Genomic DNA, 23,141 nt, shown 5'->3' on the forward strand with positions numbered 1-23,141 from the left:
AGATCATGAAAGAATAAAAAAGTCGAAGGTCAGAAGCAGAGCATAGGGAGCATTGTATTTGGAGACGAGAGCTGAGATATAGAAAGGGGCTTTGTTTTCCTATCCTTTCAATCATTTTTCCTTTGTATCTAGACTACAATGTGCTGTTGCTTATTCTGCACTATTTAAACACTTCTTTTCTGAATAATGAAATAATTGATTTGTAGTGACCTATCCGAAGTCAGTGTCTCTTTTATGCAGGTCGAGAAGCAGCCCCATCTGCATTAGCCTTATAGGCATAAGCGACTACAATATTCATTTTGAAAATCATTACATATAGCAATTGTAGTCCAGGAGCTTTAGGCATCTTATCCTGTCCACGACCACCTTATTGGCAAGCCTGGCAAGTAGTAGCTGCAGCTGCTGCTGGCTGTGCCTGGAAATCTATTTTTACCGATGGGAGGTGGGAGGGGAACCAGCTGTGGGTCTGCAGGGTCTGTCTGAGAGGAGGAAAAAAAATGCCTCCGCCGCTTCGCAGCTTACATCAAGCTTTCACATCTGCACACGCTTGGATCGATGAAAAGAGCGGATAATATTTGTCAGCTGCAAACCTCTTTGCCTTTCATTCCCTACAAGAAAGGGAGAGAGTAGGAAGAAGGGGAGGGAGGAGGCACTTTCAAGGCCAGAGGCATTTCCTGCTATACCCAGATGATACCTTGAGCCAGAAAAGAGAAGCAGATGATGTGTGATACTCTGTTCTACAGCAGCTAAAGGACCAGCAGCAGTAAAGAGTGCTGACCTCCCCTTCTTTTCTATGCCTGTGTATAAAGGCCAAGTCTGTTCTTATTAGGACCAGGGGGAGACATTCTCTTTAACCCATTTCCAAAGGCTTTCAAAATCATACACATCTTACATTTGCAGTTTAAGGTAGACTCAATTATTAGTATTAAAACTTTCATTTTAAAGGAGAACTAAACCCTACCTCATTCCCAGCCTTCCCTATGCTCCCCTCCACTGCCCCCCCTCCAAGCAAGAGCTATTTTGTTCAAAAGTCTCCTTGTGTGCTAGCCTGCTTTAAATCTTTAGAGCTGCATGCTGAGTTTAACGGCGCCATCTTCTGTCTGTCTTCTGAACCTCTTCTGTCAGTTGTCAATACGGATCTTGCGGTAACATGCGCAGTTTAAGCTGATTCAGGATGTGGATTCAACTGCGCATGATCCTCCAAGATTCGTGTCGGCGCTCTAGCAGATTAGAAGACAGGGGAATATGGCCCCTTTGAACTCTGCTGTGCAACTCTACTAATTTATGGCAGGTCAGCACACAGGGAGGGGGTGATAGGGTTTCATTATTATTATTATTAACACTTATTTATAGAGCAAATTTTGCTTTAACATATAGCATAAAGCAATTGTAGTTCAGGAGCTTTAGGAAAAGGTGCTATCATCAGCATCATCATTCATTTATATGGTGCCAACAAGTTGTGCAGGGCTTTAAAATCATTTTATCTCAGACCAGGGCACTTACAATAAATTCACAAACAATGGTTACTAAGGGCTCTGGCACACGGGCGACTAATCTCCCCGAACTACCATCCCACCGGCAAAAATGTAAGTCGCCAGTGGGATGGCACACTCTGCGCAGGCGATTTCGGCAAATCGCTGAGTTGCCTCGAGAGGCATTTTCGGCGATTTGCCGAAATCGCCTGCGCAGCGTGTGCCATCCCACCGGCGACTTACATTTTCGCCTGTGGGATGACAATCCGGGGAGATTAGTCGAACGCGAACAGGGAGATTTGTCGCGGGCGACTAATCTCCCTGTGTGCCAGAGCCCTAAATGTAAGAGAAGGATCCAAGGGCTTACACATAGGTCAAGATAAAGACAGGTTACGCATTTAGAAAACAATAAACTATTAGTAATTGCTCAGTAAAGCTATTCCAAAGTGCCCAGCGAAATGCATTAGCAACTATTAGATAACTGAGCAACACGTATGACATGCCACTCATATGAATATAGATTAGGTTCCCTCTGCAAATATGTTTTATTGGATTTGTAATTAAATATATAGTGACTGTAAACCCAATTTATTTTTCTGATAAACAGAATCTGTTTGTGAGCATAGACTTATTTGGTTTTTGTAGTCTTGCAATAAGAAGGCCAAGAGTCAGTGGTCTAAACTCAATTCCATTTGTCTGTGCAAGATGAGTGTAGGAGATAAATCATAAACGCAAGGCTACAAAAACTGAATTGCCAGACTAAAATAAAGTTACGCATCACTATTCTGCATGTAATATTATATAAGACAAATACAAATTGATAGTATTCCCTTAAAGGAAGGAAAGGTTAAAACTATGTAAGCTTTATCAAAAAGGTCGATGTAAATGCACTAATTTACACTCACAGTGCTGCTGTTCTGAGTCCTCTTTGAAAAGAAATACTGCATTTATTTCCTTCTATTTTGTACACATGGTTTTCAGTATCTTTTTTTTTTATCTGTTTTTACTGTTTAAAGTATGGTAAGGGCATGAACAAACCAGCACAGGCTGACAATCTGCCCCTATGCTTCCAGTTGTGCCTGCACCTGGAAGCACTGAATCTACCTGGGTACAGGCACATGCAGCAAATATTCGCCAACAAACACAAGATTTGACTTTTGTTGGCAGAAACTGGCTGCATGTGCCTGCACCTGGGTGGATTCAATGCTTGGCACAACTAGAAGATTTTTTTAAGCATGGGGCGGATTGTCAGCCTGTGCTTATCCGCAGGCTGACAATCCTCCCAGCTTGACCTTGCCCTTCTTGCCTTGCTTGAGTTCTTGCTTGCACTATTGTGTCTAATCTATTGGGTATAAACTGCCTCAATAGCTTTTCTTCCACTTAAAAGCAGGGATCCCCAACTTTTTTGTGAGTCACATTCAAATGTAAAAGTGTTGGTGACCCACACAAGCATTAAAAAAGTTCTTTAGGGATGCCAACTAAGGACTGTGACTGGCTATTTGGTAGCCCCATGTGGGCTGCTGGCCTGCAGAAACTGTGTCTCTGTGCTTCCACAGCTTGTCTTTAAGCCAGAGTTTTAAAAATGGGCGGCTACTTTGAGGAAACTGGGAGCAACATCAAAAGGGGTGGTGAGCAACATGTTGCCTATGAGCCACCAGCTGGGGATCACTTCCTTAAGGGCACTGGCTCTTTGGGAGATTCGCAATAAATCTTCGCTACTGTGAATCGCAGGTAGGACGGCATAAACATCGCTTCTGTTTTCTGAAGTTGCCAAAGTTTTCTTGCGACTTCGAAAAACCAAAGCGATGTGTATGCCATCCCACAAGCGATCCCCGGGTACCAGTGCCCTAGAGGTTTCTTTAATCTCCAGATCAAAAGGCTTATCAATAATTACTTAAGGAACAGCTCCAGCGTTGCGTAGCTGACTATCTGGCTGTATCTCTGTCGGCTCTGATAAGAGTTCTAACATCATGCACTTAACTGAAAACTATTATACCAGTGCTGTCCAACTTCTGTTGTACCGAGGGCCGGAATTTTTCCGACCTACGTGGTGGAGGGCCGATAATGGATGCCAGTTTTGACCACTCCCCTTTTTTAAACCACACCCACTTGAAACCACACCCATGTTATCACATGACCATACCCATATTAATGGTTGTAGTACAGCAAAAACCTGCCATACTCTGCCTGCCCTACCCTGCCTGTGTGCCATACTCTGCCTACCCTACCCTGCCTTTGTGTGTGCCATACCCTGCCTTCCCTACCCTGCCTGTGTGTGCCATACTCTGCCTGCCCTACCCTGCCTGTGTGCCATACTCTGCCTACCCTACCCTGTCTGTGTGCCATACTCTGCCTACCCTACCCTGCCTTTGTGTGTGCCATACTCTGCCTGCCCTACCCTGCCTGTGTGTGCCATACTCTGCCTACCCTACCCTGCCTGTGTGCCATACTCTGCCTACCCTACCCTGCCTTTGTGTGTGCCATACTCTGCCTGCCCTACCCTGCCTGTGTGCCATACTCTGCCTACCCTACCCTGCCTTTGTGTGTGCCATACTCTGCCTGCCCTACCCTGCCTGTGTGTGCCATACTCTGCCTTCCCTACCCTGCCTGTGTGTGCCATACTCTGCCTTCCCTACCCTGCCTGTGTGCCATACTCTGCTTGCCCTAGGCTGCCTGTGTGTATGGCACACACAGGCAGCCTACAGTGACACAATGCTGGCACTGCTCCTACAGTCTGCACAATAACTATATATTAAAAAACTTTTTAATTGCAGTACCACCTCAGTATATGTTCTTTTTGTAGAGTGCAGGGATTATTTGTGGGTTTCTACTGCTCCTGAGGTGTGAACAGGGGAACAATGGGGGTGATTACAGCCTGAGCCTGAGGTGTGAACACTGCAGGGGGTGAACAATGCATAGATTAAAAGGTGTGAACAACACAGGGGATTACATATTTAAACAATACAGCCTGATTACAGCCTGAATCTGAGGTGAGAACCATGCAGGGGGGGCAGTTATCTCAGTACTGATACCATTTAAAGTTTACACAAGAGTAAGCCATCAAAGCAGCCAGACAGGTGGGGGGCCACGGCCCGCGGGCCGCCAGTTGGACAGCACTGTATTATACTATATATTTGTGGTTCAAATAGGCTGGAACAGTCCTGCTCAGGCAAACCTATCAGTTATGCTGCTGTAATTTATGCCTTAAGGACGTATTTATGAATGCAAGCTTAACAGTGAAGGCTAATTTGCATCTGTATTGGCGAAATGCATGCATCATAAGCTATTTAGCCAGTACTTACATTTGCAAAGCTGCAGCACAGAAAAGGAAATTTTACATGACAACATCACAGGAAAAACACCAAGAATGGGAAAATGCACTTCATGAATTGGCTTCATACTTTATGTAGTAGTGTGCTGTGTTTTAGCATTCTTAGAAAAGCAATTTTTCTTGCATTACTTTTGACAATTTTTTTAGTGACATAACTGACGGCTCCAAGAAAGCCACACAATGTGAATATTAAGGTAAATGTGTAAAAAAAAAAACACTGCTGGTTTTCAGGCTAGCGACCCAGGTCCTGTGAAAAAAAGCAATACATGTTTCTCAAGATACAATAATATAATTCCATATAATATATATTTTACAGAATGGCACAGTCAGCAGAAAAAAATTGTGAAATAAATCACAAGCAGTACCACATATGTTAAACTTGTAAATGTTTTAACATGCCTTTTTAAACAAGTGCAACTTATTTAGATGGGATACTCTACCTTTTTAAGATATTAAGCCTCAGAGGTAGCCCACAATAAACAACTAAATTGTGACAAAAGGTATTTGCAAGGCACCTCACGCCCAAGCTGAAGAAGCCAATTTAGACTTGAATATTTTCCTGAGACAGGGAACTAGAAGATACTTTTCCACTATGGGTAAATATCTATAATTGCATTTTAGCATGTAGGTCCATAAACAAAATCTGCATAATGCAAAAGTGCAGTTATTGGCTTGTAGTTAACAATAACAAAACTGAAAAGAAAACCATACGACATCAACCAAAAAATTTGTTATAAAGCTTAGATGGCTGGATGCTTTATTAATAAGCATAAGGTATCGCACCTAAACTATAAAAGTTTTATCTGAAGCACAAACCAAGCTTGCATTCGTACTTAAAGATGGCCACACACGTGGCGATTTTCGATCTTTTGGATGGTCGCACAAAAGATCGTTCCTAACAGCCACTAACGTTCAGGGCTGAAACGGCAGATATGGAGGTAGAAACAATAGGATTTCTACCTCCTTCTGCCGATTCAGCTCTGAAGGCAGATTTTGCTCAGGTGCCTTCTATGGCGCCCGATCAAAATCTTTTAACCCACCCGATCGGCGAGTCGACCAATATCAGCAGCCTCCTGCGATATCGGTCGCCTCGCCGACTTGCCATGCACGCACCGAATATCGTACGAAACGAGGTTTTGTACGATATTATTGGTGCGTGTATGGCCAGCTTAAGTCTTCTGGGAAAATAGCCATTGACAACTGAAGAGCAGTGGTACTACAACTCATTCTAACCATTTCTTCTCTCAAGTAGCATCTCCCTATCATCCATATTTTTTACAGGGACAAAACTGGTTCTAATAAGACTTTAAGGCCCTTCTCCTAATGGAGTAAGTGTATAAACTAAAGTGGTCACACTACCAGATCCTACAATGGCCCAGATTGGCTATCATTCATTCTGGTCTCTGCGGTAGTAGTAGGAGCAACTTAGGAAAGGACATTTTTACTACCTGCACTGCCCTATAGTTTTAAAGATTACACAGTAATGTTTGCTGCAGTTTGTGGTGAAAACTCCTTTAGTTGCAGTATTTAACCCCACCTTTCATCTCTAATCACATCAGGTCAAAATTTATAATTCCAGGAGCCATGATCTTTTTTTATTTTTATTTTTTTTTGAGCAGTCCAAAAAGGACCTTTTACATGCAAAATATATTAAAGAACTGTTCTGGGCCTCCTAAAGAGGACATAGCTATAGCCTTTTTATATAAAAAGAGCCATTATGGATCAGTCTAATGCAGTGGCTTGTGAGCAACATGTTGCTTCTAGTAACCTCAAAGCAGGTGCTCATTTTTGAATTTCTGAGACATACAAACCCTGTGTACTGCCAAACAAAGCCTCATGTAGTCTGCCACTCCACAGTGGCCTACCAAATAACCAAACACAGTCATTACTTGTCACCCCCTAGGAACTTTTTTCAAGCTTGCATTTTTTGATTTTTTTTTTAAATGTTGCTCATAGGTAAAAAAGGTTGGGTAATCCTCATCTAATGTATTAATTAAGATTCCTATTCCACAGCTAAGTGTAGGGGTCAGCCCTAACAGCTCCAGGAATTGCTAGTTCATCTTAGTTTTGGCTAGAGAGACACATTTAAGTGTGTGCTAAGGTCATCCTTATCAATTGCTTGGTTTGGATGGCTGATTTTCTCTATGGCTGTGGTGCCATGATAACACATTTTACTCAGAGCTTGAAAAGCTCTTAGAATCCTAATTTTCTCACACAAGAATCCAATTCAGGACTCTGTCATAACCACAGCACTTTACATATTCACCAATATAGTGGAAAATTGTGGTAAGCCTTAGGAGGGATCTCTGTAGTCCCCTTTTTAATTGACTGTTTGCTAATACCAGTATCTGCTTCTCCTCTGCTGAACAAAGCACTTGCTACAACTGGTTGGATAAAAACTAAGAAAAAATATTTGTAATCCCAACCATTTCAATTCATTGTTTCACCTTCTGTTCATCAGAGATGTGTCTTTATCTTCCTCCCAATAAGAATCTATTTAAATAGTTAAGAGGTTTAAAAAAAATCCTACATGTCTTAGGAACATAATTAGGATTCTTAGTATTATGACCTTGGCAACAGATGCTATACTTGGGCAAGGTTTTATTTGGGACAATGAGATTTGTCTGAGGAGCAATGGCGTACTGTTCTCTTTAGAAACTCAGTTCATTCTCAAAGTGTTATGACTGTAGTTGAGGTGGTGGTGGATTTAGGAATCTATTTTGGCTCAGGGCTTTTTCAGGGCACCAACAAATCTGGACAGAATTGATGAAAAATTCCTCTATCTGAGGCTTGGCCATTTTACAGGTTCCAACACCTGAAATGCATTTGAGATGCCTTACAATCATTACGTTAAGGGAAAATGAGGTCAAGGTACTAAGATCTTCTAGAGGTTGAAACCAAGGCATTAGAACTTCAGGTGTAAATTCCCTCAGTGTGGTCCCTCACCATGGTAGCGGGAGCCAGACTTATATAGAATGGGTTTTTCTTAGATTGATTTATTGGTTAATCATGCTTTTTTTGACTGGTATGGATTTGTCGTGAAATTCCACATTTAGCCATCAATGAATATTTTTATGAGATTGCCGAAAAAATTTCCTGTGAGTAAACATGGCAACAAGACCCAAATGTATTTGTGTGAAAAAAAGTTGCTGTGAAAAGACGTCCTTAGACTGATGTATTCTGTGTGGAAAAAACTTGCAGCGAAAAAATGCTTATAGACTCCAATGTATTTTGCAGAGGAAAAGTCGCTGCATATATGTTTTGAAAAATTTCCAGCAGTTTCGCAAATTTTTCAGAGAGGCGAAATGCGACACATTTACTCATCCCTAGTTATATATGTATATGAGCATTATTTATTTTCCATTCTGCTTGGAAGGGCCCACCACCTAGAGGCCCTGGCAATGCAGTGAGCCAATAACCCGGGCCCCATGATTTCTGATGGTGGCCCTGTTCCTGGCATGAATCTTTGCTGATCCATATACCATTATGTTGCCAAATAAGTTAATAAAACATTATTTTTAATTGCCTTTTAGCATTCATTTCCTTGTCTTCTGCAAGCACACTCATCTGCATACATATATACAAGTTGCGGTAATCTCCTTCTTAGGTATGAGCTCTCTCTCTCAGGGATGACTGAAAGCCTACAATTACATACAGCAGTCACTGAATTCCACATCCATTTTGTGTGTTAAGGATCTATTTCATGTTACATAGTGGTTGTACTACACAAATACCTTTCAATCAACATAACCACAATCATAATGAAATACTTTTTGATGTCTCCATTTATTTATCCTCTGTGCCTTTGCCCGTTTCTGTTATTTCAGTTACTTTTATCCAGAACCCAAATATGGCTGTATTTGTTTACAGTAGACTAGTAAAAGAAATGAAAAAGAAAACAATAGCCATAAACTTAAAGTGTTTTGAAGTTCTGGTTGACTTAGCATTCTGAATAATATGGGCAAATGGGCATGCACTTTGAAGCATGCCAACCAACAAGATTTGTCAACTATGGGTAGTGCAGATCTCTAGCAGACAACATATTTCCTTGTCTGCCATTACTCTTAATAGTATTATACACGCACATCATAAAATAAATATAGATACATTAGCAAAAGTTTAGTGCTCGTTTCTGTGTAAGAAGACCTGCAGCCTGTAACGTGTTTTACATGTGGAGATTTCAATTGAACCGAATGGGAAGATATTTTCGGCCACTCTTTGGACTACACCTTAGAATCCCTACATTATTTCGGAGGTAACTGTAATTTTTTCAGTAGAAATGTTGACTCTGTCTATAATGGGAAGATTGCATCCTCTACTATAAAATATAAGGATTTGAATAGTCACTGCTGTTATACATGTCATGGTACCCTATATTTTAAAGTAAGGGTCCAAGTTTTAGTTTGTCTTACACAAACTTACACAACTTTCCTTTACAAACTACCCTATACAGACAATTTGAGGTTCTGGGATACCCCAATACAAATAAAGAAAATCTTTTTGACTCTTACAGCCTGACAGCTGAGAGCCATAACTGATTGCGTATTAATCTGTGTTGTGTTCAAAAGAGTATATTGTAAAGGTTATTTGGGGGCATACAACATAAAGGTGTTGCACAGCTGATTACTGCCCACTACGTACGGTATACAACAGACATACTTAGGACAATGTACAAGATTCACATTGCTTTCTATTAAGTCAAGCCACAAGCTGCTGTGACAAGTTAAAAGCCCATTTGTTTCAATAGGAAAAAGGCAAAATCGTGTGAGGCACACAATAGGGCAAAAAAAAATCCTGTAGTGGTTTGCATCTGAAACCTTGGCTGAATAATATAATTTTCCCTCCCATTACAGACACAATAGTGAACAAGCACAAAGTGGCAGAGCACAGAAGGAAATCGTTTGTGTGTTACAAGGGAAAAGCATTTGTCTTACTGTGTCGTTGCCTTGTTTTTCTCACAAGGTAAATTGGCAGTTAATCCCTTCACTGCGAGGCTTCTCTGTGTAAGAAACATTTAAACACTGTGCTTTATGACTTGCTGTGGAGAAGCGAAGTGAGTGCTTTTCAGTTCACCTACATGTGCTTGTCTGTATAAGAACACAGACACTGCATATTAATTCATCACGCGCACGCATTTAAATAGAGGCAACATTTTCAGATAAGAACTCAGTTCCAATTTTAAAGCCATCTTAAATGAGATACAAATATAACACCTTTATTTCTTAGTTTTGTTTAAAACTTTATTGTAGAGACAAAATGTATACAAGCTGTTTGTCACCACCCTTCAGACCACTGGCACCCTTTAACTTAGTCCCTTCTGCCACCTTGGCACCTGTACCAGACAGAATTAGTAGCTAGTAATGACATACAGGTACTATTTGAACTACTTCCTCACATCTATGAAATGCAAATATAAAATCATAAGGCAGTTGATTTTAGGCCAAATCATCACACTAAGTGCTTTCATTATCCTCATGATGCCCCTTTGCCTTAATGCAGTGCTCACTCAGATTCTTTTCTTTCTATAGAAGTGAATATAGCCCAGAAAATGAAACCAAGGGACAACTCATGAGAGGCTAGTGTGCAATTATTGTAATCCATCAACACACATCACACATCATGTCCTGATCTTCTAGAGAAATAAAAATCAGGGCATCTCAGTCATCTTTTGTGTCAACATTTGTGTCTCCAGCTGAACCAGTTTCAGGTTGTAAGGATGTGTTTGAGAATGCTGAAAACTGTAATACAGCAGCAATTATTAATATTATTACAACAAATTAAATCCTTAATACAACAGCAGAAAAAAGCAACAACATGGTACAAATGTAACCAGAAAACACAGGAGAAAGCCTGCTCTTCTCTGATAACTGGACTTCAAAAAGACAATCCTATACCATAGAGAAAAGGCCTTATAGTTCTACCACTTTTTAAGTATTTCTTTGGCAAATGTCCCTGTATACCAGGGGTCCCCAACCTTTCTTACACGGGAGCCACAGTCAAATGTAAAGACTTGGAGACTTGGAGAGCAACACAAGCATCATAAAAGTTCATGGAGGTGCCAAATAAGGGCTAAGATTGGCTATTAGGGAGCCTCTATGCACACTATCAGCTTACAGGGGGCTTTATTTGGTAGGAAATCTTGTTTTTATTCAACCAGAACTTGCCACCAAGTCAGGAATTCAAAAATTGGTTTGGGGGCACTGAGAGCAACATCCAAGGGGTTGGTGAGTAACATGTTGCCCCCAAGCCACTGGTTGGGGATCACTGCTGTATACTATTGGGGCACATGTAAAGTATTTTACATTTGATATATCATTACAGTGCCATTATGAGTATGAAAGTTTGATGGAGAGCCCCTATCCATACCAAGGCAACAGCTGTGACAAAATATAACTAAAGATCTGAGATGCCTTCCAAGCAGAAAATAGCCAGTGTCAAAGAAAAGTAGTAACACCAGCATAAATCATTGGGAGGTGATAGGGAAATTTTGTTACAGAAAATAGATTTAAAATATACATAAAATAGGTTTTGGATACCCAAATATCAGTCAGTAACATGGATTATCCAGATTATATTAGTTCCTCTGATACAGCAAATAGTGAGTAGAGAGTGCTTCCCATTAGGGGGGGGGGCATTAGACCCCTGGTTTAGATAAAAGCCCAGGAGCAGTAACTCATTGCAACCAATAAGATGTCTGTTTTTAAAAGGTGACCAGTAAATGTTACCTGCTGTTATTAGTTACTGCACCTGGGCAAACTTAGTGCCTTTTATTACATAACCCCCTATAAGTGCTAGCTGGGAATGTATTTAGGGCAGTGATCCCCAACCAGTGGCTCGGGGGCAAAATGTTGCTCCCCAACCCCTTGGATGTTGCTCTCAGTGCCCCCAAACCAGGTAGTTGTTTTTGAATTCCTGACTTGGGGGCAAGTTTTGGTTGAATAAAAACAAGATTTACTACCAAATAAAGCCTCCTGTAAGCTGATAGTGTGCATAGAGACTGCCTAATAGCTAATCTTAGCCCTTATTTGGCACCTCCATGAACTTTTATGATGCTTGTGTTGCTCTCCAAGTCTTTTTAAATTTGACTGTGGCGTGCGACTACATTTTTACATGGACATTTCTAGTCTCTTGGTTAAACTATATTGATGCCTTTGTGAGATGCTTCTTCAGATGATTTTGGTTTAGTGACTTATTTTTAAAAGGATCCAGTTCATTATTTACTCTCATTCTGCACAGATTAATTCAGTGCATCATTACTTTGAATACTGTATTAATAACATTAATTTCATATATTATGTTTTCTTCCCCCTAGCGAATGTAACATAGTATGAAGGACTGGGTTTTCGCCATTGCCATCTCCCTTCTACTTAATACATCATTGTCTTTTCATTTTATATTGCCAATGTAAATTTCTGCATTGTCTAGAGCCACTGTCTGACCCTGACTTTTATGAACATCTTTAACATCCTGCTTACACATCAATAAACTTTCATACATGAAACAGGAGCTGCAATTTATCCTTGTCCATCCTGTAGAGCGATAATGGAGGACACGCAGGGTGAAATGAAAAAGAACAAAGGTGGATAAAATAGCAAAAAAACTGTATATTCCTTCTAAATAAGTGTTATTCATGCCAAAACATACGATAGTCCCACTTTTTATAATATCTGGGAAATGTTTAAAACCTAGCAATTTGTAAGGTGCTCAAACAGATAAAAATTGTCCTCTCTGTAATCAGCCTCTGGAAATTTTTGTGGGATTTTACAAAGGCAAATATTGAACATAATAGGGTTGATTCACTAAAGTGCGATAACGCTTATCGCATGCTTTTTTGCGTTAAAATTGCTGCTAAAGTATTATCGCATGCGTTAAGTCGCATATCGCGTGCGTTAAATAGTGTGCAACCGAATGCATTAATTTTACCGCATTGCGTTAATTCTCGCGAAGAAATAATACTAACGCATGATTCACAAACACTTAGACGCGCTAAATATCGCATTAGTCTATGCGAAAATTAACACCTACTTGGGGCAGGCGGTAATTATAGAAAAGAACAGTTCATGAGCTTTTGGCAACACAATATGGACTTTGCAGTGTGATTTATTCAAGTATATGTTGGCCCTAGAGTGATGCAGCCTCCAGTTTGCAGGGAAATGGTCATTTTCAAAAAAAGTAGTTTTACGAACGTAATGGTGTGTATGGCTAATATGGCGTGCGCGCGACAAGTAGCGCATGTGCGTTAATTAGCACGCGCGACAAGTAGCGTGCTGTGTTAATTAGCGTGTGTTGTGTCAAATACCACACAAAAATAGTCTTTGCGACTTAAATAATGCAAACAGCATCGCATCTAAATTAATGCAACTATCCTTTTAGTGAATCGTGCGTTAAGACGCGAAAAATTAGACGCAATAAAATTTTTAACGCATGCTATAAATAGCGTTTTTTTAATGCACCTTAGTGCATCAGCCCTAATGTGTTTTTCCATATGACTTAATAAGAAAATACCTTAGAGGCGTATCAAATAGAGAGTACTTTAACTGACACAAAAGATTTATTTTATTTTAATGATTATAGTGTGATTTCTTACATACACAATTATTACTATTCATTTTTATTAAGTTCCTTTTCCCTAAGATTGCAAATGGATGAAGGGAGGGGAGATGCTATTGTACATTATTTGTGTGGTTCAACTATATATACCAGTGTCAATACTAATTGTAGATTTTAGTATCACAATAGCCTTGGATGTTATACTTGTTCAATAAATCATCCCAACTACTCTTAAAGGCACCTTTTTTTCCAGAGAAAACAACCCCAACCTTGACAGTCTAACTTCATTGTTTAAATCTTCCATCCCCTTTACCAGTTTAGTTGCACGTCTCTGCACTCTCTCCAGCTCATTAATATCCTTCTTAAGGACTGGAGCCCAAAACTGCACTGCATACTCAAGGTGAGGCCTTACCAGGGACTTATAAAGGGGCAAAATTATGTTTTCATCCCTTGAGTCAATGCCCTTTTTTATACAAGACAGCACTTTATTTGCTTTAGTAGCCACAGAATGACACTTTCTGGAATTAGACAACTTGCTATCTACAAAAATCCCCAGATCCTTCTCAAATAAGGATACCCCTTTCATTACCTTTACATCTTCAAGTCTTTTTTACATCTCCTCCTTAGTGACTGCCCAATTTCAGTGTTGCTAATACTGTTATTTTTATTCCCTTAGCTGCTAATATGGAGCAAATTATATATTTTAACTCCTCTTTGCAGGGCCACCTTTTGGTGGAAAAGGCAGGAGACCTGCCGCAGCTCTTCTTTACTTTCTGGTGCTGTTGGCCGAATTAATGGACCAATAGAAAAGTTGCCCAATGATGAAAGACATATATGCTCAGCCCATATATACAGTGTGAAATGAAGAAGAAATAAAACAAATCCACCTTAACAAATAAATATAGTATGGTAATAAGCAGATCATTGTGTCAAACCTTTTGCAGTCCAAAGTATGACCCCCCAAACTATAGATTTGTGAGACCTTTGCATGGATTATGCTTGTCATATATGGTCCATGTCACATGATCATGCCATTTTTCAATTGGCTGAATGTTAGTGCGATTTGATTTACAAAGATCTGTGTTTGACACCCCTGACACAAGAGAATGGTTGCCTCACGCAGCAACAAAAGCTATATATGAAACAATTGTCTTAAAAATCCATGACTGGTTAATAGACGGACCCCAATCTTTTTTACTTGTGAGCCACACTCACATGTAAAAAGTGTCAGTGAGCAACATAGAGCATGAAAAAATATCCCTGAGGATGCTAGAAAAGGGCTGTGATTGGCTATTTGATAGCCCCATGTGGACGGCTAGCCTGCAGAAATTTAGAAATGGGTGCCCATTTTGAGGACACTGAGAGCAAAATGTTGCAGACTCAGGCACAATGCACCGAGATGGCTGCCTGCACACCAATATTATGACTAAAAAAATACATCTGTTGGTTCAAGAATAACATTTTAAATGGTAGAGTGAATTATTTGCTATGGAAACATAGAAATCTATCTAGAAATAAAAAGTAAACCATAAAAATCATGACAGAATCCCTTTAAAAACTTTGCAGTAGCTGCTATATAGACTTATGTACCACTGCAGCCAACACTTCTCACTCTGGGCTCTTTTGTATTGTTCTTGTAGTAAAGTTTGCGACTCTACATCTAAATCTGATTTCTTTTGTGTTTTCACTATTAAGATTTGCATAATTAGTTAATTTCATAAGCTCTGCCAAACGTTTTTAATGTCCTCTACAAAATAACACAGGGTTGTTATTAGCCGTAAAATAGGTTTAGAATAGATGATGATATGAACAATCCAGCTGCATAATGTTTTACATAGTTACACTGGGTTGAAAAAAGACTAGAGTCCATCAAGTTCAACCCTTCCAAGTAAACCCAGCACACACAACCTATACTGACCTATCTATACACTCACATACATAAACTATATATACCAACATCAATAGTAACTGTAGATTTTAGTAACACAATAGCCTTGGATACTATGCTTGTTCAAGAACTCATCCAGGCCCCTCTTAAAGGCATTAACAGAATCTGCCATTACAACATCAGGGCATTCCACAACCTCACTGCCCTCACCGTGAAAAACCACTTACACTGCTTCAAATAGAAGCTCCGTTCCTCTAATCTAAAGGGGTGACCTCTGGTGTTCTGGTTGTTTTTATGGGAAAAAAGAACACCCCCCATCTGCCTATAATCCCCTCTAATGTATTTCTAAAGAGTAATCATGTCCCCTCGCAAGCGCCTTCTTTACAGAGAAAACAACCCCAACCTCGACAGTCTAACCTCATAGCTTAAATCTTCCATCCCCTTTACCAGTTTAGTTGCACGTCTCTGCACTCTCTCCCGCTCATTAATATCCTTCTTAAGGACTGGAGCCCAAAACTGCACTGCATACTCACGGTGAGGCCTTACCAGGGACCTATAAAGAGGCAAAATTAAGTTCTCATCCCTTGAGTCAATGCCCTTTTTTATACCAGACAGCACTTTATTTGCTTTAGTAGCCACAGAATGACACTGCCTGGAATTAGACAACTTGTTATCTACAAAAAAACCCAGATCCTTCTCCATTAAGGATACCCCCAACACGCTACCATTTAGTGTATAACTTGCATTTATATTATTGCCACCAAAGTGCATAACTTTGCACTTGTCAACATTGAACCTCATTTTCCATTTTGCTACCTGATCAACCAGATGCCGAACCCTGGCACTAGGAAGACAGCAAACCATTTGGTTGTAGTGAAATTACCCTGTCCACTTTCCTAATGATTGAATCCCCTATAACCACAATCTGTTTAGGCCTAGCTCTGCTCTCCTCCCCACCACTACCAGAGAAAATGTCCTCACGGCTGTTAGAGAGATCAGCCTCATATAGAACCGCCAGTCCAGAGTTCACGCTCCCATCTTCTTCACATAATCTGGCAAATCTGTTGGGATGCGCAAACCCCAGAGCAGCGATTCCTTTCCCTTTCCCCACACTAGATTTTCTAAATGTCACCCAGCTTACTGCCTCATCATCCTTCCACTGTTCTCCTTACCCCAAACTATCTGACCCTGCAAGCTCCTGCTCAGTGAGAAAGAGACTCCTCTCAAGATTGTCAATTGTTTTAAACCATTGATAGATAGATGATAGATAGATGATAGATAGATAGATAGATAGATAGATAGATAGGAAAATTGGTACTTTAAGAATCTAGACCAGTGATCCCCAACCAGTGGCTCGGGGGCAACATGTTGCTCTCAGTGCCCCCAAAGCAGGTAGCTATTTTTTAATTCCTGACTTGGGGGCAAGTTTTGATTGAATAAAAACAAGATTTACTACCAAATAAAGCCCCCTGTAAGCTGATAGTGTGCATAGAGGCCCCTAATAGCCAATCTTAGCCCTTATTTGGCACCTTCATGAACTTTTATGATGCTTGTGTTGCTCACCAAGTCTTTTTACATTTGACTATGGCTCACGAGTAAGAAAAGCTGGGGACCCCTGGTCAAGAGAGATAAATAATATGCAAAGAAATAGAAAGACAAAAGATAAAGAGATAAACAGGCAGCCAGAGCTTACGTTTTCTCAAAATTAGAACATACATCTTATTGTTTCTGTGAGGTAGAAACAATTTAAAATAAATGCTATTACAGTTTTTATGAACCTCCAATTAGAGCAGGACAGCTTTAAGCTGCAAAATATACTAAAGTTCAACCTTATTTAAAAAAATACCAAATACCTGAAAAATAGGCGAAAAAAACATAAAATACAATACATCTCATTTTTAAACAATAATAAACAGGCCAATATCAGTAGTGGTACTGCCCATAATAAATGTGCTAATTATATAAGGGGACCATATATTAATCTCTCTGATGTTTTTTTTTTATCAGTAGGTCCTTCCAGCAGAAACAAGGGCATTAATTCTGATGTATAATAGAAAGGAGGTTTCATCTTAATATTTGCAAAGGGTTTGTTACATAATGAGCTGGGAAAGTTGAGGAATTCTCAGTTCTCACGCTTGCCAAGAATATGCCCCGCTACTGTAAATGCGCCCTACCTGTGCCTGCACCCGAATGAATGAGATACGCTCGGGTGCAGGCACATGTAGCCTATATACGCATAAAAACGCAAGAGAACGCAAAATCTCGTGTTTCTTCATGTGGTTCCTTTTGAAGAAATGCAGCTTGTTCTTTTTAATACTCTTCCCGTTCCCTGGTGGTGGAACACATGAAAAATCCACCACAGGGTAACACAGAGTTGAGTTTATGAACCCTTAAGCTGGCCATTTTATTACTGACCCATGAATAGGTCCAAAATGATTACTTTATATGGGTAGCACCGGGCTGTGTGTGGGCAGATAGATCTGCATTTGATTGGCCACTGTGTGATACAAATGTTGACCAAGTGGTCAGTCAGTTGAGCCAATCTTAATTATCTCACCACCTCAGACAAAGCTGTAATTGTCACATCTAGTTAACTAGTTTTTGTTATGCGACTTTCAGTTACTATTAATCCATATGAAAATGGTACAGAACTGTTTCACTTACTTTCTTCTAATAGCAATATTTATATCACATTATCTTCCTAGTCTCTGCACTCTACTGTGTCATACAGTGATACCCTTTCCCAGGTCTGAACTGGCCTTCAAAATTGGCACTGGCATTTCAAGTACACAGAGGCCCAAAAACCCCTGCCAGTCCAATAGTGACTGTCTATAGCATTTTACAGCAGCCCTGGCATTTCCCAGAATCCATGTATTGCCAGTCTGGGCCTGCCCTTTCCTTTAGAAATGTCTGATATTGAACATATATATAATAAATTGATATATATTATTTTTCCTTTATATTTTTCTTTCCATTTTTGGCAAGGATTACAATAATAGCAACGCCTTAGATCAAGAAAAGCAGTGTTCATTTATTAGACACATAAATAATATATAAAGGGAAGTATTAATATAGCTCTGGGATTAGTAGGACCCATAGCACATTACAGTTATCAAGGCAGCCATTATAAACGCTCAGTGTATGCTGGGACACTAGGAAATTAAATTACTAATGTCACAGGGATTCAATCCAGGGCTTTTGAGCTCAATAATCAGTGTCAGAGCACTTTTAACATGTGGCTGCCCCTTTCCCTTGAATCTGCTATTCAAATTATTCTTGCCCTGCTGCTTTGTGTGATTTAAAAACAGCACAGCGTTTTTCTTATACATATAATGCTCTAGCCTTAGTTTACAATAATTTTAAAAATCCATCTAGATCTTTGCCCTCTAACTGTCCCAGTTTGCAAGTCATCACCCAATTGGGAGATTGAGGATGTGTTTTGCATAGTGATCTAAACAATTACTCAACCCTGAATGCACCCAGAACCATAGGTTTAAGGCTAATTGCACACAGGGCTGAAGCTTAATTTTCTATGCAGCTGGAGAAAAAAACCATTTATTTCCATCCGTTCCTTGCCATATCTGCACTAACAAGCTGGGCCTATTTCAATGGTTTTAGGTCAGCTAATGAAAAAATCTGCAAATGTATCGTGGGATATCCTTGGGGACCTACAATGGAAGTCACTTTCGTGCAATTGGTGTCTGCCGACTATTTCATGTCTGAATGTTAGTTTTAGATCATTGCATTTGAACATACAACCGATATCCAAACATTCGTTGGAAGAAGACTAAAATCTGAACTTGTATGGCCACCTTTACAGAACAACCAATCAAAAAAACCCCAAGGTTAGGGTGGAGTCTCTAAAAGAAGCAGAAGCACAATCCACAAGAAGTGTAGTGAAAGCTTTATAAAAAGAGATAGTTTTAACATTCCTCATGTTACATACATAGCACTGCCATACACAAACAATAACATTTACAGCACTTTGTGATGGTTTCATTTTAATCAGATAATTTCCATCAATGTACAAGAAAACAGATGAGCATTGCATAACCATAACCATTCTCCGCTGGCCATCCCCCTATCTGTACCCTTGCCAAATGGTGATATCAGTAGGAAGTGTCACCAGTAGTTGAGTGACCTGAGGGAGCTCAACTACTGGTGACACTTTATATAAAGAAAGGATGTGTGGCAACGCTTTATATAAAAAAAATGTTACATTTATAATTCTGTCACTTAAATCCATAGTGTGTAACTTTATGTTCACCTTTTTTTAAAAGCATAGACACAATAAAACAGATTATTAAGTCAAAGGCCATGAAGCAAGCTACTGTATATTATAGTGAAGTTCAGGCAAGTTTGACCAGGTTCTTGCACCACCAGGAATTGAGCATGAGAGCAGAAGGTAGAGGACATGACAAATGTCCTTTTCTTCATCAACCGACTTCAGCAACTATACTATGACACCAGTTTTGTATTACAGTATCCCTAAGGGCAATGACACACAAGGGAGATTTGTCGCCTGAGTTAAAATATCAATACCACAGAAGAAAATGGCTTGCCTGGTTTCGCATTTTATAGTTAATGTAGGACAAGGCATTTTTGGGGAGATTTGTCACCTGCTGTAGGGATTTTTTATGCAGGCAACAAATCTCCCCAAGTGTCATTGTCCTAAGGGGCTCTCAAACCGTTTTTTTTTTTTTTAACACAGGCCTTATTAGTTTATCATAATTAAACCAGGCCTCCCTGATTTTGAACATCAATGCTGAAATTATCAGTTATATTAATTTTCATTGTTTAGAAACATTTAAGCAGTATACATTATGTTTAATGTTTTATCCATATAAATATAAAATCTTTAGGACTCATTTTTCAAGTATAAAAAAAAACATTTTTTTTATCAGAATAGCTGGTTTATTTCAGGCCAGTTCTCTTCTGCTGCCCTTTTTATTCTTTTCTTCTTCAGATACATTTTTCCTTTCCTCTATAAGACGCTGCCACCTCATCCCACTGTTGCCTTCTGCCACTCATTTAAAAGGTCAAGCTAGTTGCAACCTATCAATATTAATAAAATGCTTTGTAACGGGCATTTTTTTTTTTACTGAAAAACCTCTGGAAAGGCTGCTTCAGAAAGTCTCTGGCAATGACACTGGTGGCATGTTTTAGTAAAATTACAAGGTACAGCAGAATGACAAAGTAAACTGTTTAAAATCATCACCCAGGAAATGATGCACTTGACATGTAAGTGAGAGTTTCTTTAAAACCCAACAAAAAATGTTCGGGAGTGTCTTGCAAATGGAAATTCCAAAATGGACATTGGGTTTTAAATCTACTCCTTCAAAAACATGTCCTATGGCGTTTTAAGCTCTAGTAGCTCAGATATACACCTGCATGTTTCACAGGTGGCAGTTAGTTGTGTTGTCCATAGAAAGACAATGACAGTGTGCTTTCACTGAAATGCATTCAGAAAGTCTCAATCAAGCACTGCAGAGCTATCTGATCAATTGTCAACTGTGTGTAAAGATATCCATACATGAACAGATTTATGCAACAAATATGGCCCCCCTAGACCTAGTTGGCATTTTATCTGGCCATGTAGAGGCCTCCTTTCTGAAAGACATCTAGCCAAAAATCAGCACCCAGTGCATTGATGCAGTTCTCTTCAGACAGGCCTGCATAGGTGCCTGTTATGGTACAATTATTGGCCCAGGGGGCAAACAATTGGATCAGACTGATTAAGCCCTGGATGTATGTGGCCAATTCGGGCAAAGATATGATTGTTTGGTGACCTCACCAATTGAGTGTATCTTATTATACACGGCTAGCTTTACATCAAACTTTGCTCACTTGTGTACTCTGCATGCTCCATCTTCTCCATCCCTAGGGTCACCAATAATATGCCTGCTTACCTTGTGACCAACACATCATTTGAGGCACCAAATGCATCAGTGATAAGCTACATGCACTCAAATGACTTAGCTTACTGTGCATTAACACAGGAGGGTGAGAGGCAGTGTGCAGTGACATTAAAGGAACAGTAACACCAAAAAATGAAAGTGTATAAAAATAATTAATATATTATGTACTATTGCCCTGCACTGGTAAAAGTTGTCTGTTTGCTTCATAAACACTACTACAGTTTATATAAATACCCTGCTGTGTAGCCATGGGGGCAGCCATTTAAATTGAAAAAAGGAGAAAAGGCACAGGTTACATAAGAAGATAACAGATAAACTGTGAAGAATACAATGGGAATCTGCTACTTATCTGTTATCTGCTTAGAAACCTGTGCCTTTTCTCCTTTTTTCAATTTAAATGGCTGCCCCCATGGCTACACAGCAGGGTATTTATATAAACTGTAGTAGTGTTTATGAAGCAAACAGACAACTTTTACCAGTGCAGGGCAATAGTACATAATATATTAATTATTTTTATACACTTTCATTTTTTGGTGTTACTGTTCCTTTAACCTATTGAAAGGATGAGAGCAATTTAGAGACAGATTTCCACAGGGAAAACATTAGGAGGGTGTGATTATTGATACAGGTTAGGTTTTAAGGGGCAATTATTGTGTCTTAATGTTACTAGAAGTTCTAGTTGCCCTTTAAGGCTGGAGCCTTATACGGAGAACAAGAACGGGTCTCAAGAGAAACTGCAAGCTAGATTCTTACAGTCTGAGAAACAGTGCTTTAAATTGTTCATCCAGGAACTGTTTGGGTTCCTAAAAGCAGCTTTCAAGATGCTGTTCTGCACTGAGTAGGATTAATTATTTACATCTACTGACAGCCACTAATCCTCCGTCACAGCTCATTCTTATTGGGCCCTTACTGTGAAGTCAGTAGATTAAAAAAATGATCTTAACACTTCCCTACTACAATAGTGAGATGTAATTCACTAATTGGTGTGCTGGGTGATAAAACACACAAATGATATATGAGATATGTATGTCATAGAATTTGAAGGAAATCCAGGTTTTACATAACTGATAATCAGGTGAGATAAAGCAATAAACACATCATGTTGTATAGCTAAATATACAGTTAATAAGTAGCTGGTGAAATGAATGCCAAATACTGTATCACAGGTGAGAAAATCCATAATTAGCCTAATTTAGAGAAAACAAAAGGAATGCCTAATTTTATCTGTATTTAGCACCCCGTGGGCATGGACACATAATCACTTAACTCCTGTGCTGCCATTCAGTGGAATTTCCCATATGTACAGGCTCTCGAGGTGACCATATATGAGTTAATAAAAGCTTATGATTTGGTCTTTCAGGTGCGCTTGTCTGACTGATATCCAGTGTTGGACTGGGATGCCAGGGGCCCACCAGAAAATCCTAGATCATGGGCTAACACTCCAAACTATTTTTCATTCACTTCTCACTCAACCTCTATATATTCATAGTTTTTTTTATCTTTACATACTATAATCTATTCTTCTTAATATTTATTGTCTATGTTCCCATAAAGAAATAGGTAATGTCCATAAATTAGGCCAAATTGCTAGAATCAGGAGGGCCCACTGACACCTGGGTCCACCGGGAGTTTTCCTGGTATCCCTGTGGGCCAGTCCGACACTGCCAATATCTGGCTGTAAAGCAACCAGATAATGATTGGGCAGATTTCAGTGAGGACCACATCAGCTTGTGTATGAGGTCCTTGCTCAATGCCCTGCATTCACATCAGACATATTGGGAGAAAGATTAGCTTGTTTGGGGACTTTGCCAACAAGCAGATCTTTAAATGTAGGGTCATTTTTACTGTGGTGCACCCATATTCCTCAGCCAGGTACATTTATTGAAAGTAAGAAAGGATAATTATGTTGATATGAAGATGTTTGCTTTGGTTATTAATTACTTCATTAAGCTAATAAAATCCATTGCTGATTGATTGCTATC

Source organism: Xenopus tropicalis, chromosome 2 (genome assembly GCF_000004195.4).
Source record: "Xenopus tropicalis strain Nigerian chromosome 2, UCB_Xtro_10.0, whole genome shotgun sequence".
NCBI lineage: Eukaryota > Metazoa > Chordata > Amphibia > Anura > Pipidae > Xenopus > Xenopus tropicalis.